The 19860-nt window shown below is 51.7% G+C and overlaps 1 protein-coding gene across 2 annotated transcripts in view; it reads right to left on the reverse strand.

Moving 5' to 3' along the window:
• Nucleotides 1–19860, reverse strand: part of EPHB1 (EPH receptor B1) — a 428052-nt gene that overhangs the window by 304925 nt on the left and 103267 nt on the right. Inside the window, exon 1 of one of the 2 annotated variants that reach the window (XM_060298586.1) lies at nucleotides 8707–8785. The exons of the other annotated variant lie outside the window; for it this stretch is intronic. The gene's annotated coding sequence lies outside the window, so the exon portion shown is untranslated. Of the gene's footprint in view, nucleotides 1–8706; nucleotides 8786–19860 lie in introns of those variants that run through there. 2 annotated transcript variants of the gene reach the window in all.

Raw genomic sequence — 19860 nt, forward strand, 5'->3', positions numbered from 1 at the left:
AGGAGGGAGCCATTCCCCTGGCAGGTTCCTCTCATGGGCTCTGCTACCGGGGGCCTGTTCGCTCCCTCTACCACCATGCAGATGACAGCGGTCATGGGGTACAGGAGGGCAGGATCAGAGCCAGGACAGACAGGCCATCACAAGCAGTTCAAGATCCACCCCACAGAACAGGGGGAAGGACGAAAGGCAGAGAGTGACTGAGGCTGCCCTGAGGGAACAAGGTGAGGCATGGGATAGAATGGGTGGCTTCAACCAGCAGGGAGGCTCCTGGAGGAGGAGTGATGGGGCCTCCGCCTCGCAGCCTGCAGCCTTTGAATCTGGGCCCTGATTCACATAGCAGGGCCGGCCACATCAGTGGGTTCCCTATCTATCTGTGGCCACAGGCGAGGCAGAGAGGATCCACGGAGGAGACTGACGTCACTCACACACCCTACAAGCCACTGCGGCCAGGGAACCACCAGAGGAGCAGCCCAGAACTCAGGCCCTACAGAGCTGGAGTGCCAGTGAGGGGTGGCCTACATCGGGTGCAGGAGGAGAGCAAGGGCTGTGCGGCCAGGCAGGCTTCCCGAGAGGTTGAGAGGGACTGTGGCCGGGCCTCAGAGAGCTGGAGGGATGTGGTGGGGTGGAGGGTCGGGTGTGATGGAACAGATTCTCTATCAGAGGCTCTTGTGTGAGAGGAAGCAGAAGCACAGCTCCCGGTCTCTGACAACAGGCAGTCGGGGCCCCTGGAAATCTCCTCCTCCTGTTAGGGGCTAGAAGCTCATGGGAAGGGTCGCTCGTGGACTTGGCCTTGCATTCTCCCCGCTGGGGTGGGGCAAAAGTTTTCTTGAGGGGCTGGAACCTCAAGACTCTCCACTGTGGTTTTCTGGCCAAGAGAACAGACTTCTAGAAAAATCAGGCCTGCATTTCTTCTCCTTCTGAACTGAGAAAAGATTAAGTTCAGTGGCCCGGGATCTGGAGCTCTGTTCCCTGCCCTCCAGCTTGGACCTGATGACCAGTCCAGACCTCATCTGCCCACGCCACTTCCTGCCTATCCAAACGCAGTCAGGGACTGGGTCCAAATCCAGGCACTGCTCTCAATTCAGAACCTCTCAAGGGGTAAAAAGCTGCAGAGACTTGGTGCACTCCTCCTCCCCAAGCTTCAGCTGCTGATCCAGCACCCTCACCAATCGGCCATTCAATGTCTGCTTGCATACCACCCAAGACGAGGCACTCACTACCTGTTCAGGTGGGCCGTTTTCTTGTCAGATAGTACAAACTGTCAGAGGCTTGGCTCCTGGGATTTCCTTCTTTGGCCCTTGCTGTGCCCCGAAAGGGTCCCCACAGAACAAACTGCTCCCCTTTCTCCACGGCAGCACTTCCAGTCCCACACTCCTGGCTCCATTAGCTGTCCTTCCAGCCCTACCTCCTCTGACGGTTTCCCAGCATCACAGGAGAGAGAAGGGGGCTGTCACCGCCCCAGTGGGAACATTCTACTTCTCTCCTCATCTCCCTGTAGATCCCCTTAAGAATCCCACCAAGCATGCCAGGGTCTCCCTGGGAGAAAGGAAGCTCCTCAGAGCTCTGAATCCATCGTCAGCTCCCCTTCCTCCCTGCCCTGTCCCCCCTCCTCCCTCTTTGTGCTGTTGTTGCTGCTTAACAGGGTATCTCTGGGATGAATAGTGTGTTCAGCTCTGGCTGGGAATACATCTGGCCTTTCCCAGCCCCGCCCTTGTCCTCACGCAGCTGGTGGAAGTCTAGGGAGAACTGGGCCCAGACAATGGGTCAGTGGATTCACTTGAGAACTCACAAAAGCCCTCCACGTAGTACAAAGTGACGGGCACAGAGAAGAAACCCCTGCCCTGCGTGCTGCCCACATGGGATGCTGTGGGGGCCTGGGAGCCCTGAGCATAGAGGCTGGAGCACTGGGCCCTGGGCCTGAGAGAGCCGATGGGAAGGGTCGGAGGTCACAGAGCTGCAGAGTCCCAGGGGCTTGATGTGGTCCCCGCCTCACGCAGTCACTGGGGGGTATCAGCACCTCCATCCCTGACACACTGGGGCCTCTGGATGGGTATACAGAAGACCCCACATCCTGTGTTTAGATTCTGAGAGATGAGGGCTTGCCAACAGGAAGACACTCCAGGCTTCCTAAGGGTGGGAAATGTGCCTGGAGGGTCAGACACCGAACACGGGCCCCTTCGTGTCTGCTGTGAGGACGGGGGATGGATCAGCGACCAAATCAGTGAGGGAACGAGACCCTAGTGGGGCCACCGGCTCTGGCCTACAGCATCTCAGCTTATCTGGAACACACTGGTCCCTAACTCTGGAGGGGGAGACCCTGACTTTAAGGGCAGCAACACGTTGGATGCCTGCAGAAGGAGGCCAAATTCTGGCACACGGGAGGGGAGAGCGCAGGTGAGGTAGGTGTGGGCATGGATGACGACCATTCTTCGCTTTCCCAACTGGTGAAATGTGGACAGGTTCCAAGACTTCTATTAATTTTCACATTGAATAATACAACCAAGGGTATAATCTTTCTTGTAAAATGTCTATTCTCTTTACCTTCTCATTAGTACTACTGGCTGGCTTTCTTGGGAAGGAGGGTGCCACCTTTTCCCCACTTCATAAGAGTTACTCTAATGGACATACACAATATAATGATGATAAATAGCAAAGCAACTGTGTCCCTCCCAGCAGGTCCCCTGGTCAAGTTCACATCTCAGCAAAATGACATGGAACTTCTACAACAGTCAAAACTCAGTGTTAAATTTGGGAATGGTCAGGGACAATGAGCTGTATTTTCTTTATGTTTCACTAAGGTCCTTGGGCCCGCCTACCCTTCCTTTAGAAAAACGATGCCCAGCTTTACTTACCAGCAGAGGTAAACACACACCTGCCTCCTTCAGAGGACCCCGACCTTGTCAGCCATGCTGTAGCTAGGAGAGCACTGGAGTTGAAGTCGCAAGACATGGGTTCTAACTAGGCTGTGTACATAAGAGCAGTGTGGCCTGGGCAACCCACACAAACTCGCTGAGCCCCAGATTTTTCACAGGTAACATGGGTGCAATATACCTGCTTCTTAAGGAAATATGAAGATCAAATGAAATGCTATTTGTAGAGTGTCTATTACTATTCCTAGCCCATAATAACAACTCATCAATATTAGCTATTATTATTTCTAAACAGTTGGATTAAAAAATTATGCTTTTTATGAAGGGTGTAGGTCTGTGTCTAGACTATTTTTTTTTTTTTTGGCATGTGGATGTCTGGTTTTTCCAGCATCATGTTTTGAAGAGACTATCTGTGCTCCATTTTATTACCTTTGTTCCTTTATCAAAGATCAGTTGACTATCTTTATATGGGTCTATTCCTGGGCTCTCTGTTATGTTCCATTGATCTATGTCTCTATTCTTTCTGTCAATATCACACTGTCTCGATTACTGTAGCTTTATAGTAAGCCTTGAAGTTGGGTAATGTCAATCCTCCAATTTTGTTCTTCTCCTTCAACATTGTGTTGGCTATTCTGGGTGTTTTGCCTCTCCATATAAATATTAGAATCTGTTTGTCAACATCCACAAAGTACTTGCTGGGATTTTGATTGGGATTACATTGAATCTATGATCAAGTTGGGAAGAACAGACACCTTGGCAATATTGAGTCTTCCTATCCATGAACACGGAACATCTCTCCATTTATTTAGTTCTTCTTTGACTTCATTCATCAGTTTTATAGTTTTTCCTTCTATAGTTCTTGTACATATTTTGTTAGATTTATACATAACGATTTCATTTTGGGGAGTGCCAACGTATGCTTTTTATAAATAGTCCTTTTCTAGCCCTTAGAATCTATAAATGTCTTCACAAACATGATCACATTTCAGAAGACCATTATGAGATAAGCATTAGCCCTACACAAACTCTCTGAGCCCCAGCTTGAGATCTTATTACACAAACTGGACATAAGACCATCAGTTGAATGGGTCTTAGCTTGCATTCCCCCAGATCTATACAGGTGATACGCCGTCTTGGCTGGGGAGAACCATAGCTCTAGGGGAAGTCCTCCAGCCCAGCCCAGGAGTACACCCTCCCGGTGGTCTTAGTTTACCACTGGCCCTCAGGAGCTGGGATGCTAGGATGTGTGCTACAATGACCTATGCTGGCAGCTGGCCAACTTTTTATAACGGTCCAGATAGTAATTATTTTAGGATTCGTGGGCTATAAGGTCTCTGTTGCAGCTATTCAACTTTGCCATTGCCACTGCAGGCTACTGTTTGAGCATCCCTTGTCCAGACAGGGAAGGGTTCTGGCATGGACAAATGTGCTAACAAAATTTGTTCAGCGATATTTAAATGTTTTCTTGTAATTTTTGATCAACTAACTCATTATTTTAGCGTACAATAATAACATATCTTTCTAGCCATTACTATAACTACAGACTTCCACAGAAGCCTTTGTGACCTGCAGAACACCAGAAAGACACCAGCGGGGACCATGGGAATATTTGTGAAAGAAAACAAGCTTAAATAAGGTTTATATTCACAGGTAATCTTAGCAAAGTGTACCTACAGAAGACAACTGGCCCAATTCTGGCCTGTGATGCTGTCCTCTTGGGGCAACTTGTTTCTCCCAGATTTGGGAGGGAATTTGAGTCCTTCCTAGAGGATCTGAAGGGAAACAGCAGAATCATGGGGAGCGTAAGCCTCATTCACCACTAACGAATTTGCAGAGGAACATGTATAATTAGGGTGTTTGTCAGCGGGGAGTCTGTGGACCTGGCACATAACGGAAACGTGTCATCACAGGGTCACTCAGAAGGGCCCTGGGCTCAGGGAAGAGTCCTCTCTGATCTGCTGGGACCACAATCAGAGGCATGATGAAGGAGATGGGAGAAAATGCGGCACAGCCAAACCAGGTGGCAGAAGCAGAGAAGTGAGCAGACGGGCCAAGAGGGCTCCAGAAGGGAAGCCAACAGCAAGAGGCTCACTCGTTACAGGCCAAGACCTGCCCAGGAACGATGGGGAGATGGCAGGGCTCTGTCCGCCTCCCTAAGCCTAGAGGGCAGCTGGGGGAAACGGACACCCCAAGGCCCCTGTCACCACCCGGCAGAAAACGTAGCTGAGGCTCAGTCCAGGTTTGGCCAGACCTCACAAGCAAAGGAGGGCTGGGGTCAACAGGGTTACTCCGCGGAGCCTCCAGCATGAGAGACAGCTCTAAGCAGCGCTGATGGCAGGTTCCCGTGGCTGTCTCCAAAACTCCTCCCACAATGAAGGGGAAACCGGTGGGTCCACGAAGCCCAGACAACAGCCAGTGAGATGGTGAGATCAGGGGCGAGCCCTCTCCAGACCTGGCTCGTGTTACCGTGCATGGCTGTAATGGGTGATGGCTAGGGCTCTGGGTGAGGGGGCTGGAACCCACCACACCTCCAGCGGGGAGAAGCAAGGGCCAGCATAGTGAGTTGAGTTGTGTGTCCCCCGAAAGATAAGCCTGGGTCCTATCCCACGGACCTGTGAATGGGACCTTTGAGGACCTTGAGCTGAGATCAGCCTGGATTTAGGATGGGCCTTATATCCGATGACAGGTGCTCTTAGAAGAGCAAAGAGAGAAAGAGATCTGACACACAGAGATGCACAGAGGGGAAGGCCGCATGAGGACAGACGCAGACACTGAATTTCTGCACTTATAACTAAGGAACACCAAGCATCAGTACCACCAGAAGCTGGGGGTGTGACGGCTTCTCCCTCAGAACCTGAAGAAGGAAGCACCCTGCTGACACCTTGGTTCCAGACTTCTGGTCTCTAGAACAGCGAGAGAATAAATGTCTGTTGTTTTAAGCCCCCAATTTGTGGTGGTGGCTTTTGTATGTTTGTTTGTTTTTTCTTTCACAGCAACCCTAGGAAGCTAATGCAGCTGGGAATGGCGTGTCCCTTCCATGATCCCAGGGGCATGGTCTGTCTTGTCTGCCCTCTGTCCTCAGCCCCAGGCTCGTTGTAAATATACCGCCTGCTCTGGGCTTGGATAGTCAGGACCACCTGAGGCCCTGAGCTGGCTGACAGGTGGTCCCTGGGCCTGAGGGTGAGACAAGAAGTGAGTGGTCAGCTGGCCGAGGCACTGGCCTGAAGGCTGTGGGCTTCTCTGGTTGGCTCAGGAGGTCCTGAGCTCAGGGGCACTGGGGCAGTGGAGTGAGGAAGTGCGGCAGGGGTTCAAGGGTCCGCTGGAAGCAGAAGCTGGGTTCTTGGCAAGCCATGACCCCGGGGCTTGAGACTGTCCTGAGGAATGCCCTCATCACTGCAGTGTCCAAAAGAATCCTTGGAGCCAACTGGTATAGACTACCAGGGCTCGGGGGAGGAGAGAAGAGCCTGGGGTGGTCAGGGAAGGCTTCCTGCAAGAGGCAGACAATAGGCATAGCTTGGATTATGCAAAGGATTTGTGTGAGAAGAGAAATGAGAGGTTGGAGGGTTTGGAGCAGTGTTTCCCAAAGGGTAATTTGTGGAACTGGGGAAAGAGAACATGTGTTTCAAGGGGGAAATAAGTAGTCGGTCAAATCAGTTAGGGAAGTTAGTTAAGCCAGTGTCGTTACTGCAAGACTCTTCAGAGTGAGGGTGAAGGGGTGAGCTGAGAAGTGGGGCTCCAGGGAAAAAGACAGTTCCCAGTAGCTGCCACTGGACAAGCTCTCTGGCTGCCAAGAAGAGGGACGGTAAATGGACGGGGGAGTGTGGCCATGGCAGGCCAGGCTGGTGTCAGCTGGTTGGACCATCCTCACCACCCTCAGCCATCCTTCCACATCAGTCAGGAGCTGGGCGTGACGCCGGAGGTGAGGGGGATCCACATCTGGGGTGGAGGCATCTCTGATAAGAACCTGGTGGGCAAAGGTCCCCTCCCACATGAACACAAGCAACTCCATCTTTTCTAGTGAGGAGGAAAACTTCCTAATTAAAAAAGAAGGCAAGATGAAGGGCACAGACTGTGTTTATCTTCATTTTATATCCTTTATGATGAACTTAACGACAATGTTCCACTTTGGTAGAACTACAGTGCCCCTGAACAGCACATCGATCCTGATTTGGTTCATTCGCAGCTCACTCCTGGGTAGGAATCCCTGCCCCAGTTCCCCAAATGGTGCTCATTTCAAGAAGGGGCAGCGGGAAGTGGAGACGGTGGGAAGCAGCCTCGTGCCTGGGGTAGCCCCTTCACTACCCCTGAGCCCAGCCCAACCCAGCTCATCCCTTCACCCCATTCTCAGGGCGGCACCTGCTCCCAAGATCCCTGCCTCCCAGCATCCCTGGTCTCTGGAATTCTCTCCCTGCTCCTAGCCTGGGCAGTGCCCCAAGCAGTACACAGCAGAGTGCCCCCAGGCCATACTGACTGGTCCTGTAAAGCCACCCACCACACTCTGCCTTTGTCCTGCTCCCTTCCCTTTGCACCCACCTAGCATCTTTACCCAGCAGGCGGTCTCTACAGATGTGCTGAACTGATGGATAAAGCTTGTGTGCTTTCCAAAGCAGAACTTCACCCTCCTACCTAGGTCCACAGTGGCTGGGTAGTCAGGAACCCCAGGGTGACAACAGGAATGTTAGGCACCACAGAGGGCGACTGGATGGCCGTGTGGAGGTGAGGCAGGGCGGTGCCTGCCATGGGCACAGTCAGTCTGGGAAGCCCGCAGATGGTGCAAACTCACAGATCAAAAGTGTTGCCTTCCAGAGAGGCTCCTGGGCCCCTTCCACCAGCACTTTGCATGGCTCCAAGGAGGAGGCTGACCCCGGGCGACATCTGAACCTCTCCATCTGCAACTTACCAGAGTATCTGAAAAGGTACGCTGCCGAGGGAGGGGTTTTTCTGCAGTTATTGGAGGGCGAGGCAGACCCTTCTGATGGACCGGCCCCACCCATCCACCACCCAGCCGCCTCCACCCACCTCCACGTGGCCTGAGGGACGGCCTGGTGACCAAGAGACACAGCTGCTGCCCCCTCACCCCGACATTGCTTTTGCAGATTCAGCTGCTGTAGACATCATCTGTCTCTCAAAATGCAGCCCTGTGACTGGGGATCGAGCATCTGCCACCAGGTGCAAAGCCCCTCCCTCCCTCCAAAGGCCCGGGTCAAAACACAGAGGTGCGAAAGAGAGGCTCAGTTAACCAAAACAAGCAACTTTCTGTCAAAAATAAATCTCCTTCAGACCAGCTAAGCTCGAGAAAATTGTACAAACACTATATTTAGACGCTTTGAGGCAATTTTTCAAGTTTGTGTTCCCTAAATCACATCCGATGTCTTCCCTGACTACCTCACAACTGGCGATCAGCCACAGAATTCATTTCCTCACTCCCACGCTGGGGACCCACAGACACGAGCTTCGGTTTGCACCCTCAAATCTCCCTGCCAAAGCCCCTCCAGCCCCTCCATCTGGAGGAATTTCTCCAACCCTGAACTCCCCCCTACCCCCCACCCCCTGCAAAGAGAGTCCGACCAACCCCTAGCTCCGCAAGTGTAAGGGCCCGACAACCCCGGACCCTCCTCCCCACAGGTTCTGAGAGGAGGATGTCTTCCCCGCGGAGCTCACCCACTTTCTGAAGACTCCGCCCTCCCCGCCCCCTCCCCACCCCCGCAGCTGCCTGCGTCCCTGAAACAGAAGGGAATATTCTGAACAGAGAATTAACAGCAAATTAAACGGGTTTCATTGCACCATTCATGCACGAAATAACTGTGGGAGGTAAACCGAGAAAAACCAAACAGACCATGCACTGCGACAATCAGAGGGCAGAATCCCGCCGAAGAAGGCAGTGATAGTCAGAGGATGAAGGCGCCAGGCAGTAGGTCTCCTAATGGGTCAGAGCCCAGCGGTCTCTCTTCCCACGCTGGGATTCTTCCTCTCCACGGGGCGTGGAGGGAGCGGGGGGAACGCTGGGACGTAGCAGAGGCTCCTTCCAGCGGCGGCCCATCCCACTACGGGTGGACACGCCCTCCTGAAAATGGCCCAGGGGGCGGCTCCTCTCGAGAACTGGCCTGGCTCCTCGCTCAAGCAGGAGCAGCTGCTCGCACTGCCTCTGCACTCAATCAAAAATGGTCCGGCGGCAGCCAATTAGGGCCCACAGTCCTCCGGACTTTCCCTTCACAGGCACATCTGGCCGCCCTGGGGTCGAGGCAGAACTGCTCAGCACAGGTGTAACGTGTGAGCCCATCAGTCTCCTGGGGATTCTTCAGAACCCGGGATGTACAGCAACAGAATGATAACCGGCTTTAGAACATCGGATAATTTTTTTTTTTTTTTTTTTTTTTTTTGCTGTACGCGGGCCTCTGACTTCTGTGGCCTCTCCCGTTGCGGAGCACAGGCTCCGGATGCGCAGGCTCAGCGGCCATGGCTCACGGGCCCAGCCGCTCCGCGGCATGTGTGATCCTCCCGGACCGGGTCACGAACCCGTGTCCCCTGCAACGGCAGGCGGGCTCTCAACCACTGCGCCACCAGGGAAGCCCCCATGAACACCGGATAATTTTAAACAACCCCACAAATCTCTTTTCTGTCAGCTCTACCTGGTTAATCTATTATCTGATTCCCATCTCTGGAGGGTGCCCGGGCCCCTCCCCTTGCAGAGGCCTCATCAGCCTCCTCCCTAGAAATAAACCTGGTACAGGAGCGTGCAGCCCGGGCTGGGTGGGAGGGGAGTGCCCAGGGGCAGCGGTGGGAGGACTCCGACCTCCAGCCCCCAGGACCTTCTGAGAAGGGGATTCTCAGAAAGGGCAGCATAGTCCCAGGCAAATTCATTTTTAAGCGCAAAGGATGCTGCTAAACGTGCCAGTATTAACATGCATGCCGACACACGCCAGGCCCTGGGGCGAGCTGCGGCTTCTCCCCTGGCCTGACGGATGAAGAAGCCAGAGAGGGGGTACAAGTAGCCCCACCCCTCCCTTCCCCCACACACCCGTCCTAGCTCTTCCAGCACCAATAGGAGCTACCTCGACAGCCAGACCCATGAGCTGCAGGTGTACCTGGGATGCAGGAGCCCAGACTAGAGCCCCGGGCAGCTGCTCAGAGCCTCACCTGCCTTAAGCACCTCCCACAAGGCATATCGTTCCCCCAACTTGGCAAAGAGCAGCCCAAAGCTCAAGTGGGGTGCCTGAACTTCTATTTCTTTTTTTTTAATACACAAAAGAAGATGAAAGAAAAAGTTAAGCTTTAGTCCTACGGAACATACAGATGGACCCTGATGCTCTCGCTCGGGCCATGGTCATGGTCCCATGCCGGGTGCAGCTTCCGAGGTGTCCTGGGAGCCGAATGGGAGGCAGCACGAGGGAGGGGAGCCCAGGTGTCCTAACTCTGTTCATTTCCAGAGTGATGTACTGGCAAAGAGCACTTACAGCTTCTATGATCTGGTTTAGACAAAACCAATCCTTACAAAGGTGGAAGAAGTGGTTTTGAAAGATTCTGGCAAAGAACGCACAAGTTGAACCATTCCAACACTGCACGCGGTCGTAAGCCCACGAGCCTGAGGGAGCTGACGCTCACCCCACCCCTACTAATAGCTCTTTATCAGCCACATGAAGAGCTAAAAGCCGTGACAGTCTAATCAGATCTGACAAGAAATTGGCCAAAAACATCAAATAATCAGGAAGACTATTTGAAATATGGATATACATCTACCACTGTGAAGGATGAATCTCTCCCTGAGTGTATATTTTGCCTTGCTGTACCAGCTAATGAGATTAAGAAGCCATTTTCATCATAGTAAGAGAGTTTAAAATATTGCTTATTTCATCTTTATCTGATTTTTAATAATTTTTATTTTATTGAATATATTAAAATGCACAGAATATATAAGCACACACGCATTCACTAAATACATAAATATACAAGTACTGGGGTGGTGTTTGGCCTGGGGTCCTGGAGGTGTGGAGATTCCCCACCGTCTCAGTGGGTGGCATCAGCCTCCTGCTAGAGACCCAAGCCGAAACCCCGACCCCCTCCTGGCTCCCCTCTCTCACCTGTGTTGTCTGTCATCTCGTTTCCGTGTTTATTCTCTGAATACCTCCCAATAAGTCCATTCACGTCCATTCCCACTGCCATCACCCCACCCAGGCCAGCCCCCTCTCTTCTGGACAACTACATCAGCCCCTAACTGCTGTCTCCCTCCTTTTCTTGCACCTCCCTAATTCATTCTCCATCTTGCAGACAAGTCAGGCTTCCTGAAATGCAAATCTGATCATATCACTCTGACCCAGAAGCTTTCAATCACTTCCCATGGATCTCAGGGAAAAGTCCCAGCTCCCTTCCCTCCTTCTTCACATTGCTGTCACCCTCATCATCCTCGTCACCAACAGCATCCATTGGTTCCTTTCTATTTGCCAGATGCTGGTGCTAAAGGTTTTTCATCTGCTGTCTCTTTTAATCTCCACAGTCCCTTTAGGAGGTAACCACAGGGATGGTGTCCATTCTACAGATGATGCTTAAAGAGGCTGAGAGACCGCCCAAGTTCCCACAGCACTGCTCTGCCTCTGCTTCCAGCCCAGCCCTCTTTTACCACGGTGCTGACCTTGCCACCCACCACCCAGCTCCTCCGAGCTGCTCAATTCTGACATGTCCTCTCAGACGCCCAAGCCTCGATTCATGATCCCCTCCCTTCCCTTCTCCTGGTGACTCTTCTCGCCCAGCTGGCTTCAGCTTAGATGCTGTAATCAATGAGATGTCCTCCCCCGGGAGGCCACAGCCACCAGTGGCTGCCAAACCACCTGGGAAAGGCCTGTGTGGGAACCAAATCGAACCTGAACCTGTCCAGATCAATAGGTCTGACTCTCAGTTTACAGGATGTCCGGGGGACCAAGGAACATACTAACCAACACCACGGGGTTGGATCAGCAAAATCCAGACTCTGCAGAATTCTACAGGACATGTAATCTGGTTCATTCAACAAATACATTACATGGGAAAATAAAAAGGGTGGGGGAAGCTATGGATTAGAAGAGGCTTGAGAGACAAGTCAACCAGACATAACGTGTGGATCTTGTTTGGATCCCGATTTGAATAAACCAGCTGTACAAACGTTCATGAGACACGCAGGGTAATCTGAACACCAACCGGCTATTTGATATCACTAAGGACTCAGTGCTGATGTTTTCAGATGTGATAATGGTGCTGTGGTTATGTTACACAAGGAAAACGTGCACATATTTATGTAAAATATAAATTATGTTTATTAAAATTATGATAAATAAGTTGAAAAGATGAAAGCTTTTTAAAAAGCAGATTGTCTTCCAAGCCCCCAGTTATGAATGAGGTACTTGTATGAACTTTCAAAGAATTCCGGAAATTTCCCATCAGACCTGTCATCACACTTTTGAGTAATGATTTCATTAAGTCATTACAGTCCTTCTTCCCCGTGTCACTACAGTCACAAGCTTTGTGAGGGCGGATATGTGTCTTCTGGTTAGTGTTGGGTGGACACATGTGAGTGCACACACACACACGCACACACATCCCCCACCCCCTACACACACCGGCAAGCACCTCTACTCGTACACAAGCACGCCCGCCCTCACGTTCGCACATGTTCTGCCCAAGTCCACCTCTCACTGGGCCCCATGAGTCCAAGCTCTTCCTCAAGAGGCTCCAGGACTTCCTGGAAGCGCTCAGTCCAGGTCACTTCAGAGTGTGCTTGAAAGGTCCTGATCTCTCAGGCTCCCCTCCACACACCTCTGCTGCCTATAACCTACCCTACACACACCCCTGCCGAAGTCTTCCTTAACGACCACTTTCACCCTGCCTCTCGCTGGTTCAAAATCCTTCTCAGGGCATTATCTTCACTCAGACTGCTTTAAAAAGTGAGCAGCCAGTAAGCACCTGCACTGTGCGAGGCCCACTGGCAGATCTAAAGACGGAAAAGGCAGCATCCCTGCACCCAAAGGCCTCAGCTTCTCAGCCAGAATGAGTTCAGTTATGACCACCGTGTCTGAGCACCTACTTCGCCCTTTACCTGCATCACCCGACATGATTCTCACAGCAGCCTCTGCAATAGGCTCTACTATCACATTTCCACAGAAAAAGGAACTGAGGCTCAAAGGAGATGGAACCTCAGAATACACTGCACCCAGAACCTAATTCCAACCAAGGTCCTGTCTAACTCCCAAGTCCATTCACCTCGGACGGTTTCATCAGCTTAGACACCAACCGCCTCCACCACCCACCCGGCCCGGGTCCTGCCACTCCTGGCCTGGGGGCACAAAGCCCCGGGGCCATCAGTCTCCCCACCACCTCGCAAACTCACCAGGTGTGGTCCATTGTCCCGCTGTGCCATTCCCTAGAAAGCCCTTCCCCTCAATTAGCTCAAAGTCTTAGTGTGTGCTTTGGATGGTTAAAAAATAGGGAAGAGATGAACTTTAGGATGCGATCAACACTATCCCTGCAAAGATATTTTTTCTGCCTGACAGAAGCGGGGCTTCAGCTGGGGCTTAGTGCATGAGTAGGAATATACTAGTCAAAGAAGCATGTACGGGCATTCTAGGCAAAGGGAAGAGCAAGGGCAAAGGCACTGAAGCATTCAACAGCGAAATGCTGGGCGGGGGTTGGGGTGAAGTGTTAGCAACCTGCCTAGTACAGAATCTCAGATACATTGGCAAGAGTGAATGAACACCCCAGGCCAACCTCAGTTAGGAGCAGTTTTACCCTCTGCCTAGAACATCCAGCAAAAAATGTTCCATAAAAAGAATCTGAAAAAGAATGTGTGTGTGTGTGTGTGTTTGTGTGTGTGTATAACTGAATCACTTTGCTGTACACCTAAAACTGACACGACATTGTAAATCAACTATACTATAACTTTTTTAAAGTTCCATAATCCCTAGGCCCCCATGGCTGAGGATGATGATAACAATGGTGATGAAGAAGGTGATGATGATGATGATGAGTGATGGAACTCATGCATCACAGGTCTGCAGTGCCTTTTCTACTCCTAACCCCTGGGAAGCATCCTGTATGCATCTCAGGTGATGTGAAGAACACACGGCCCGCCTCTTGTCCTCCACTCCACTGACCAGCACCCTGGAAATTAAGAAAACCGCTGCCCCACACAGTACTCCCTCTGCCCCACTCCCTCGGGGTGCCGGCCCGAATCAGAATCCTGCACACTGCTAGGCCTGAGCCCCTAGCCCATGTGCAGCATACCCAGTGCTGCACAGGTTCATTCCAGCAAGGAAGGGAATCACCAAGGTGCTCCCAGGCCTGCAGGCAGAGCTCCCGAGGGCCGGAGCCCCTCCCCAGAGAAGCCCGGGACTTCTCAGCTTGGAAACGAAATGGCACACATAAGGGGGCGGACACGTCCAGTCCCGAGCGGCAGTTGTTTCCTCAACAAGCAAGCAGACCCCGCATAGACCCCGCTCTCCTCCACAGATGGGCGCCTGGAAAACACAGAGTTGCTTCCAAACTGCAGATTGTGCCGAAGCCCCATATCACATGCTACACGCAGGCTCCGCCGTCGCTCGTCTGAAGCCTCCTGGGAGTCGGAGCATCAGGGGCTGTCCCCCCACCAACCACACAGAGGAGCTGAATCAGTGCCATTAAGTGGGGTTGATGGTTAGATTGACCAGGGGAAAGGGGGGACCTGCAGAGGTGGGGCTACAAATTCCACCAGCCCGGCTTCTCCCCCAGCCCTGCCATCAGCACTCTTGCCACGTGATCAAGTCATTTTCTCCCATCTGAAGATGGGGCTGTGAACGAAGCCCATTTATAGGATGATGCTTGGAGTCGTGAGGTAATGACTGTAAAGTGTGACTGAGATGAGCTGGACATGAAGTTGATGAGCTGGGATGACAAATATGCAGGCTGTGTGCAGCCACACCTCTCCTCTCACCCACGATAGGCATGGCCGGCGACCCAGGCACGTTCATCCACCAAGTCACCCCCCTCCTCACCCACCCCGCTGTCGCCCCACTCGATGCCAGCTGGCACACGAGATAACATCGATTTGCCTTCTTGGCAAACTAATTCCTTCGCTGATTAATCCATCAGCGAAGCCACAAGTCCCTGAGGGACATTTAATGGTGACATACAGGAGGGCCACAGCCTCAGGCCACGGTCCACATGCAGTGTGGGCTCTATGAGAAGAGAAGCTGCCAGTGGAAGGGTCTCTAAAACCCCTCCCTTCATCACAGCACTGAGACCCAGCTGCCTGAGCAGAAAGAGGCTTCTCCCCAGGGAGGATGTGCAGACACACACATACTCGGGCTGGGGCCCAAACCAGCACCAGGCTTTCACAGCCGACCACTCAGTGCATCAGTCAACAGCGCAACAGAAGGATCAGGGCTAGTAACTTCAGAGCAGGTGGTCAGGGGAGGCTGCCCAGAGGAAATGCCCCTCTGAGCTCTGGATGAGTTGTGGTCCTGAAGAGACTGGTGGGGAAGGAATTCCAGGCAAAGGAAACCGACGGTGCCCGAAGATCGGCACCCCTGTGAATGAGGACCACTAGGGAAGTGCTGCTTTGCTGGTCTGCACTCCCAGGGTGGCCACGCTCTCCCGTGGGACTGCTGCTGCTCTGACCCGCCTCCCTTTGCCCTTGGACTGAGTCCCAGGCAGTTAGGGAGTGGCTGGGATTGGGGCACCTTCCCTTCAAGATGGTGCGGCCCCTCACCACTCCCCAGGCCAAAGAGAGGTTGGGACATTTCAGACTCCTAAGGTTGATGAACTGAACTGACTAAGAAGAAAACTATTCTTTAGGGATAAATATGGTGATGGGGCTGGGTGTGCCCTGGGTCTCCCACTCAAACCTGGTTGTGAGAAAGGATCAGGGAGAACCTCTGCCCTCACCCTTTCAGGGAAGCTCTCCGGGGCACAGCCATCTCAGCGAAGGGCCAGAGCCCTCCTCCCACCACCCCCCTGGTGGCCTCCTCGTGTCCCGTCTAGCACAGCCCAGATGTGTCCCAGGGGACAGAAGAGGTGCCAGGGGAGGAAGGTGACATTCACCCAGAGGGAGCTTCCCATCAGGGCTAAGCCTTCACCCACCTCCACGCCCTTGAATCAGGACAGCAGGGGCTCTGCCTCCCTCCGGACATGGTCCTGCACTCAGATTGCCCCCTCTGCCAACACCAAACCCATGGCGCTTTCTACTTCTGGCAAGTCTTCCCAAGTGGGGCTTCCCTCTGAGCCTGACACCCCAGGGAATTACTCCCAGCGAGCAAAGCACTCAAAACACTTGAGGGCAGAGGGTGTGGGGTGGAGGAGGTCGACCCCATGAAGATCTACAGTGGAGACCAGCCCGCACAGGCTTTGACAGGAGGAAACCAGCAAGTCAACTGGCAGGAAAGTGAGCAATGGGAGTGGAAATAATGTCTGTTATTATAATAATAATAATAATAATATCCAGGACTTCCCTGGTGGCGCAGTGGTTGAGGGTCCGCCTGCCGATGCAGGGGACACGGGTTCGTGCCCCGGTCCGGGAAGATCCCACATGCCGCAGAGCGGCTGGGCCCGTGAGCCATGGCCGCTGAGCCTGCGCGTCCGGAGCCTGTGCTCTGCAACGGGAGAGGCCATGGCAGTGAGAGGCCTGCGTACCGCAAAATAATAATAATAATAATAATAATAATAATATCCACCACAACAGCATCAACTGTTATTGGGTGCTTATGATGCGCCAGGTATGGTCTCAGCGCCTCTGTTGGTCCCTGATGACTTTGAGGTAGGTTCTATGATTGTCTCCCTTTACTGACAGACAACTCTCATCCAATGGGCCAGGTTGCAGGAGGGAGGATGCCAGGACTAAAGAGAACTGGTTGGGGAAGAAGCTCAGCATCCGTCAGATGCCAAGCAAACCCAGACTGGGCATCTCTGAGATGAGCTCGGCAGGGGGTGGTATGGAGGACGCTTTGAGGTTTGGGCGCTCTGCCTGGCATCTCAGAGCTTCTTCCCTGGCCTCAACACGCCATGTGCCTGGCCTGGTGAGCCATTCAAATGCTGCTATTTCCACATCTCCCCAGTGATCCCAGAAAGATTCCAGAAAGCCTACAACTCCCTGTTACTGGCGACATGGAAGAAAGCTGGCAAAAGAGCCAAAGAGAAGATTCCAGTTCCTTGTTTGTTCTCAGCCCCACCTCATCTTCAAGCCTTGTTTGCCTCTCTTGAAGATGGTTGGCAAAGGCTGCAGAATTTGGGACCAAAATCGAAAGGTAGAGGGTGACCTTATGGACAGACCCGTGTGCCTTACATTTGGGGTTTGAACTACACCCAGGTCCCCAGGCCAGCCCATCTGTTTCACAATGCAGAAGATAAACCTGGCATGCTTTTCTGTTATCATCCATCTTCTCTAGCAGTTTCAACTTCAAAAGAAACTTCAGCTGCCCTTCTTAGCATTCGGTGGATTTTCCTCTTAGAGCTTAAAACGGTGAATTCACGTTTCCTTACAAGAGAACTAGAAAGATATTTGAGCATGTTGGATAGGAAAAGTGCATGTTTTCGGATTCCGTATCTGCACACAAAAGGTCCGAGCACCATATTTTACTTTTCAGCTTCTTCCAAGCCTAGAAAATTTCCACTTCAAAACTGCGGCTTTCTTATTTTCTTTGTGGAAAAAAAATGCATTGGTAACAAAGATTATTCTCTCCAAGCTCCCCCTCTGCCCGTGAGTGATCACAGGCCCTCACTCTCCAACACACCCCTTCTGCGCTGGGCACCTCTGTCCATCTGAACCCTGATTCTCTGTCATTGGGTAAAAGGTTTAATTCACCGGGCATCCAACGAGCCACCAAATGCAGAGTGAGAAGGCAAGATAGAGGCAGTTTTGATGTCTGTGGATGTCGATTCCTGGGAGCCAAGCTTGGCAGGAAAAGCAAGGCAGCCCACAGGGCCACAGGGAGGGAGCAGGGCAAGCAGAGGGCGTTAGGGCTCTCTCACAACACAGACCCCTATTTTGCATTAATTTATTTTAAATGACACCTTTTAAGCTGCAAATACCCAGAAGAAAGGGGAGTGATTATTAACGCAGAAGATCTGGCTATAGGTTAAGGAGTGAAAAGCCTGTTTCCCCTGCAGAAACCCAAGGCTGGAGGCTGTCACTCCTTTCAGATGCTGGAGATTTGAACAAGAAAAAGAGAGGCCTTTGCGGTTCCTCATTCCCAGAGACAAAGAGAAAATGAAAAAACGAGACAGAAAAATACCAGTTAGGGGAATAAAACCATCAGAAGGGGACATCTTCCAAGAACAAAGCACTTGGCTTGTCAACATACCTCTGCAGATGGGAGGTGACCGCAGGAGAAGGCAGAGGAAATGTCCCTTCTACGACTGGTGTATCCTCAAATGCTGAACGAAGGCATGAGTGTCCAAGAGCCCAGGGCAGAGGGTTTGGGGACAGAGGCTGCTTGTTCTGACATCAGAGCCCTCGTTCCAAACAGAACTCTCCATCATTCTTCCAGAACATTATTTCATTTGCCAGAACCCAAGGAAAGACCCAAACCAACAATCCTGGGCTTCACAAACGGTAGGTAGACAGGTAGAAGGACAATAGAGAAAAACAGACCCTCAGAGAGGAAATGCTAGCTTTCCTGGAGGCTAGCAGTGGCTTAGACAGCCTCCTGGAAGGCTTCTAGGCTGAGAAGCTTTGGTCTTTGCAATTCTGCTTCAAAACGTTCAAACTGTATTAATAGAAGTGTCCTCATATCACCTCACACCTGTCAGAATGGCCATCATCAAAAATCTACAAACAATAAATGCTGGAGAGGGTGTGGAGAAAAGGGAACCCTCTTGCACTGTTGGTGGGAATGTAGTTGGTACAGCCACTATGGAAAACAGTATGGAGGTTCCTTAAAAAACTAAAAATAGAACTATCGTATGACCCAGCAATCCCACTACTGGTCATATACCCTGAGAAAACCATAATTCGAAACGAGACATGTACCACAATATTCATTGCAGCTCTATTTACAATTGCCAGGACATGGAAACAACCTAAGTGTCCATCATTGGATGAATGGATAAAGAAGATGTGGCACATATATATACAATGGAATATTACTCAGCCATAAAAAGAAATGAAATTGAGCTATTTGTAATGAGGTGGATGGACCTAGAGTCTGCCATACAGAGTGAAGTAAGTCAGAAAGAGAAAGACAAATACCATATGCTAACACATATATATGGAATTTAAGGAAAAAAAAAATGTCATGAAGAACCTAGGGGTAAGACAGGAATAAAGACAAAGACCTACTCAAGAATGGACTTGAGGACATGGGGAGGGGGATGGGTAAGCTGTGACAAAGTGAGAGAGTGACATGGACATATATACACTACCAAACGTAAAATAGATAGCTAGTGGGAAGCAGCAGCATGGCACGGGGAGATCAGCTCGGTGCTTTGTGACCACCTAGAGGGGTGGGATAGGGAGGGTGGGAGGGAGACACAAGAGGGAGGAGATATGGGGACATATGTATAGGTATAGCTGATTCACTTTGTTATAAAGCAGAAACTGGCACACCACTGTAAAGCAATTATACTCCAATAAAGGTGTTAAAAAAGAAAAATAGAAGAGTCCTCAGATGAAGAAACTGAGATCGGGAGTGTGGTCTCAAGGCAGCACGGCGAGTCGGGTCCTCCTGAAGCTGAGGCCTCACTGCCAGTCCCTCCCTCCTTCCACCAGCCACACCATGCTCATCTCAGACATAGTGACAAGGGGCGACCCCGGGAAGGGACACCTCTGGATGAAATTACTAAACAGTTCAACAAGTACAGAGTGAACCCCATGTGCACTGGCTGCAGGAGTACCACTAGGGAGGAAGCTTAGCCCTTCCTCCCCGATGCGCTGGCTTTGGTGGGGAGAAACCAGCATGGGCTCAACTCAGAGAGAAACAGGAATAAAGGAGGGTGGGCTGAGGGTGGGAAGCAGAGGAAGCACATACAGGAGAAAATGCACACTTCAATGCCAACA

This window comes from Globicephala melas, chromosome 4 (assembly GCF_963455315.2).
Source record: "Globicephala melas chromosome 4, mGloMel1.2, whole genome shotgun sequence".
Taxonomy (NCBI): domain Eukaryota; kingdom Metazoa; phylum Chordata; class Mammalia; order Artiodactyla; family Delphinidae; genus Globicephala; species Globicephala melas.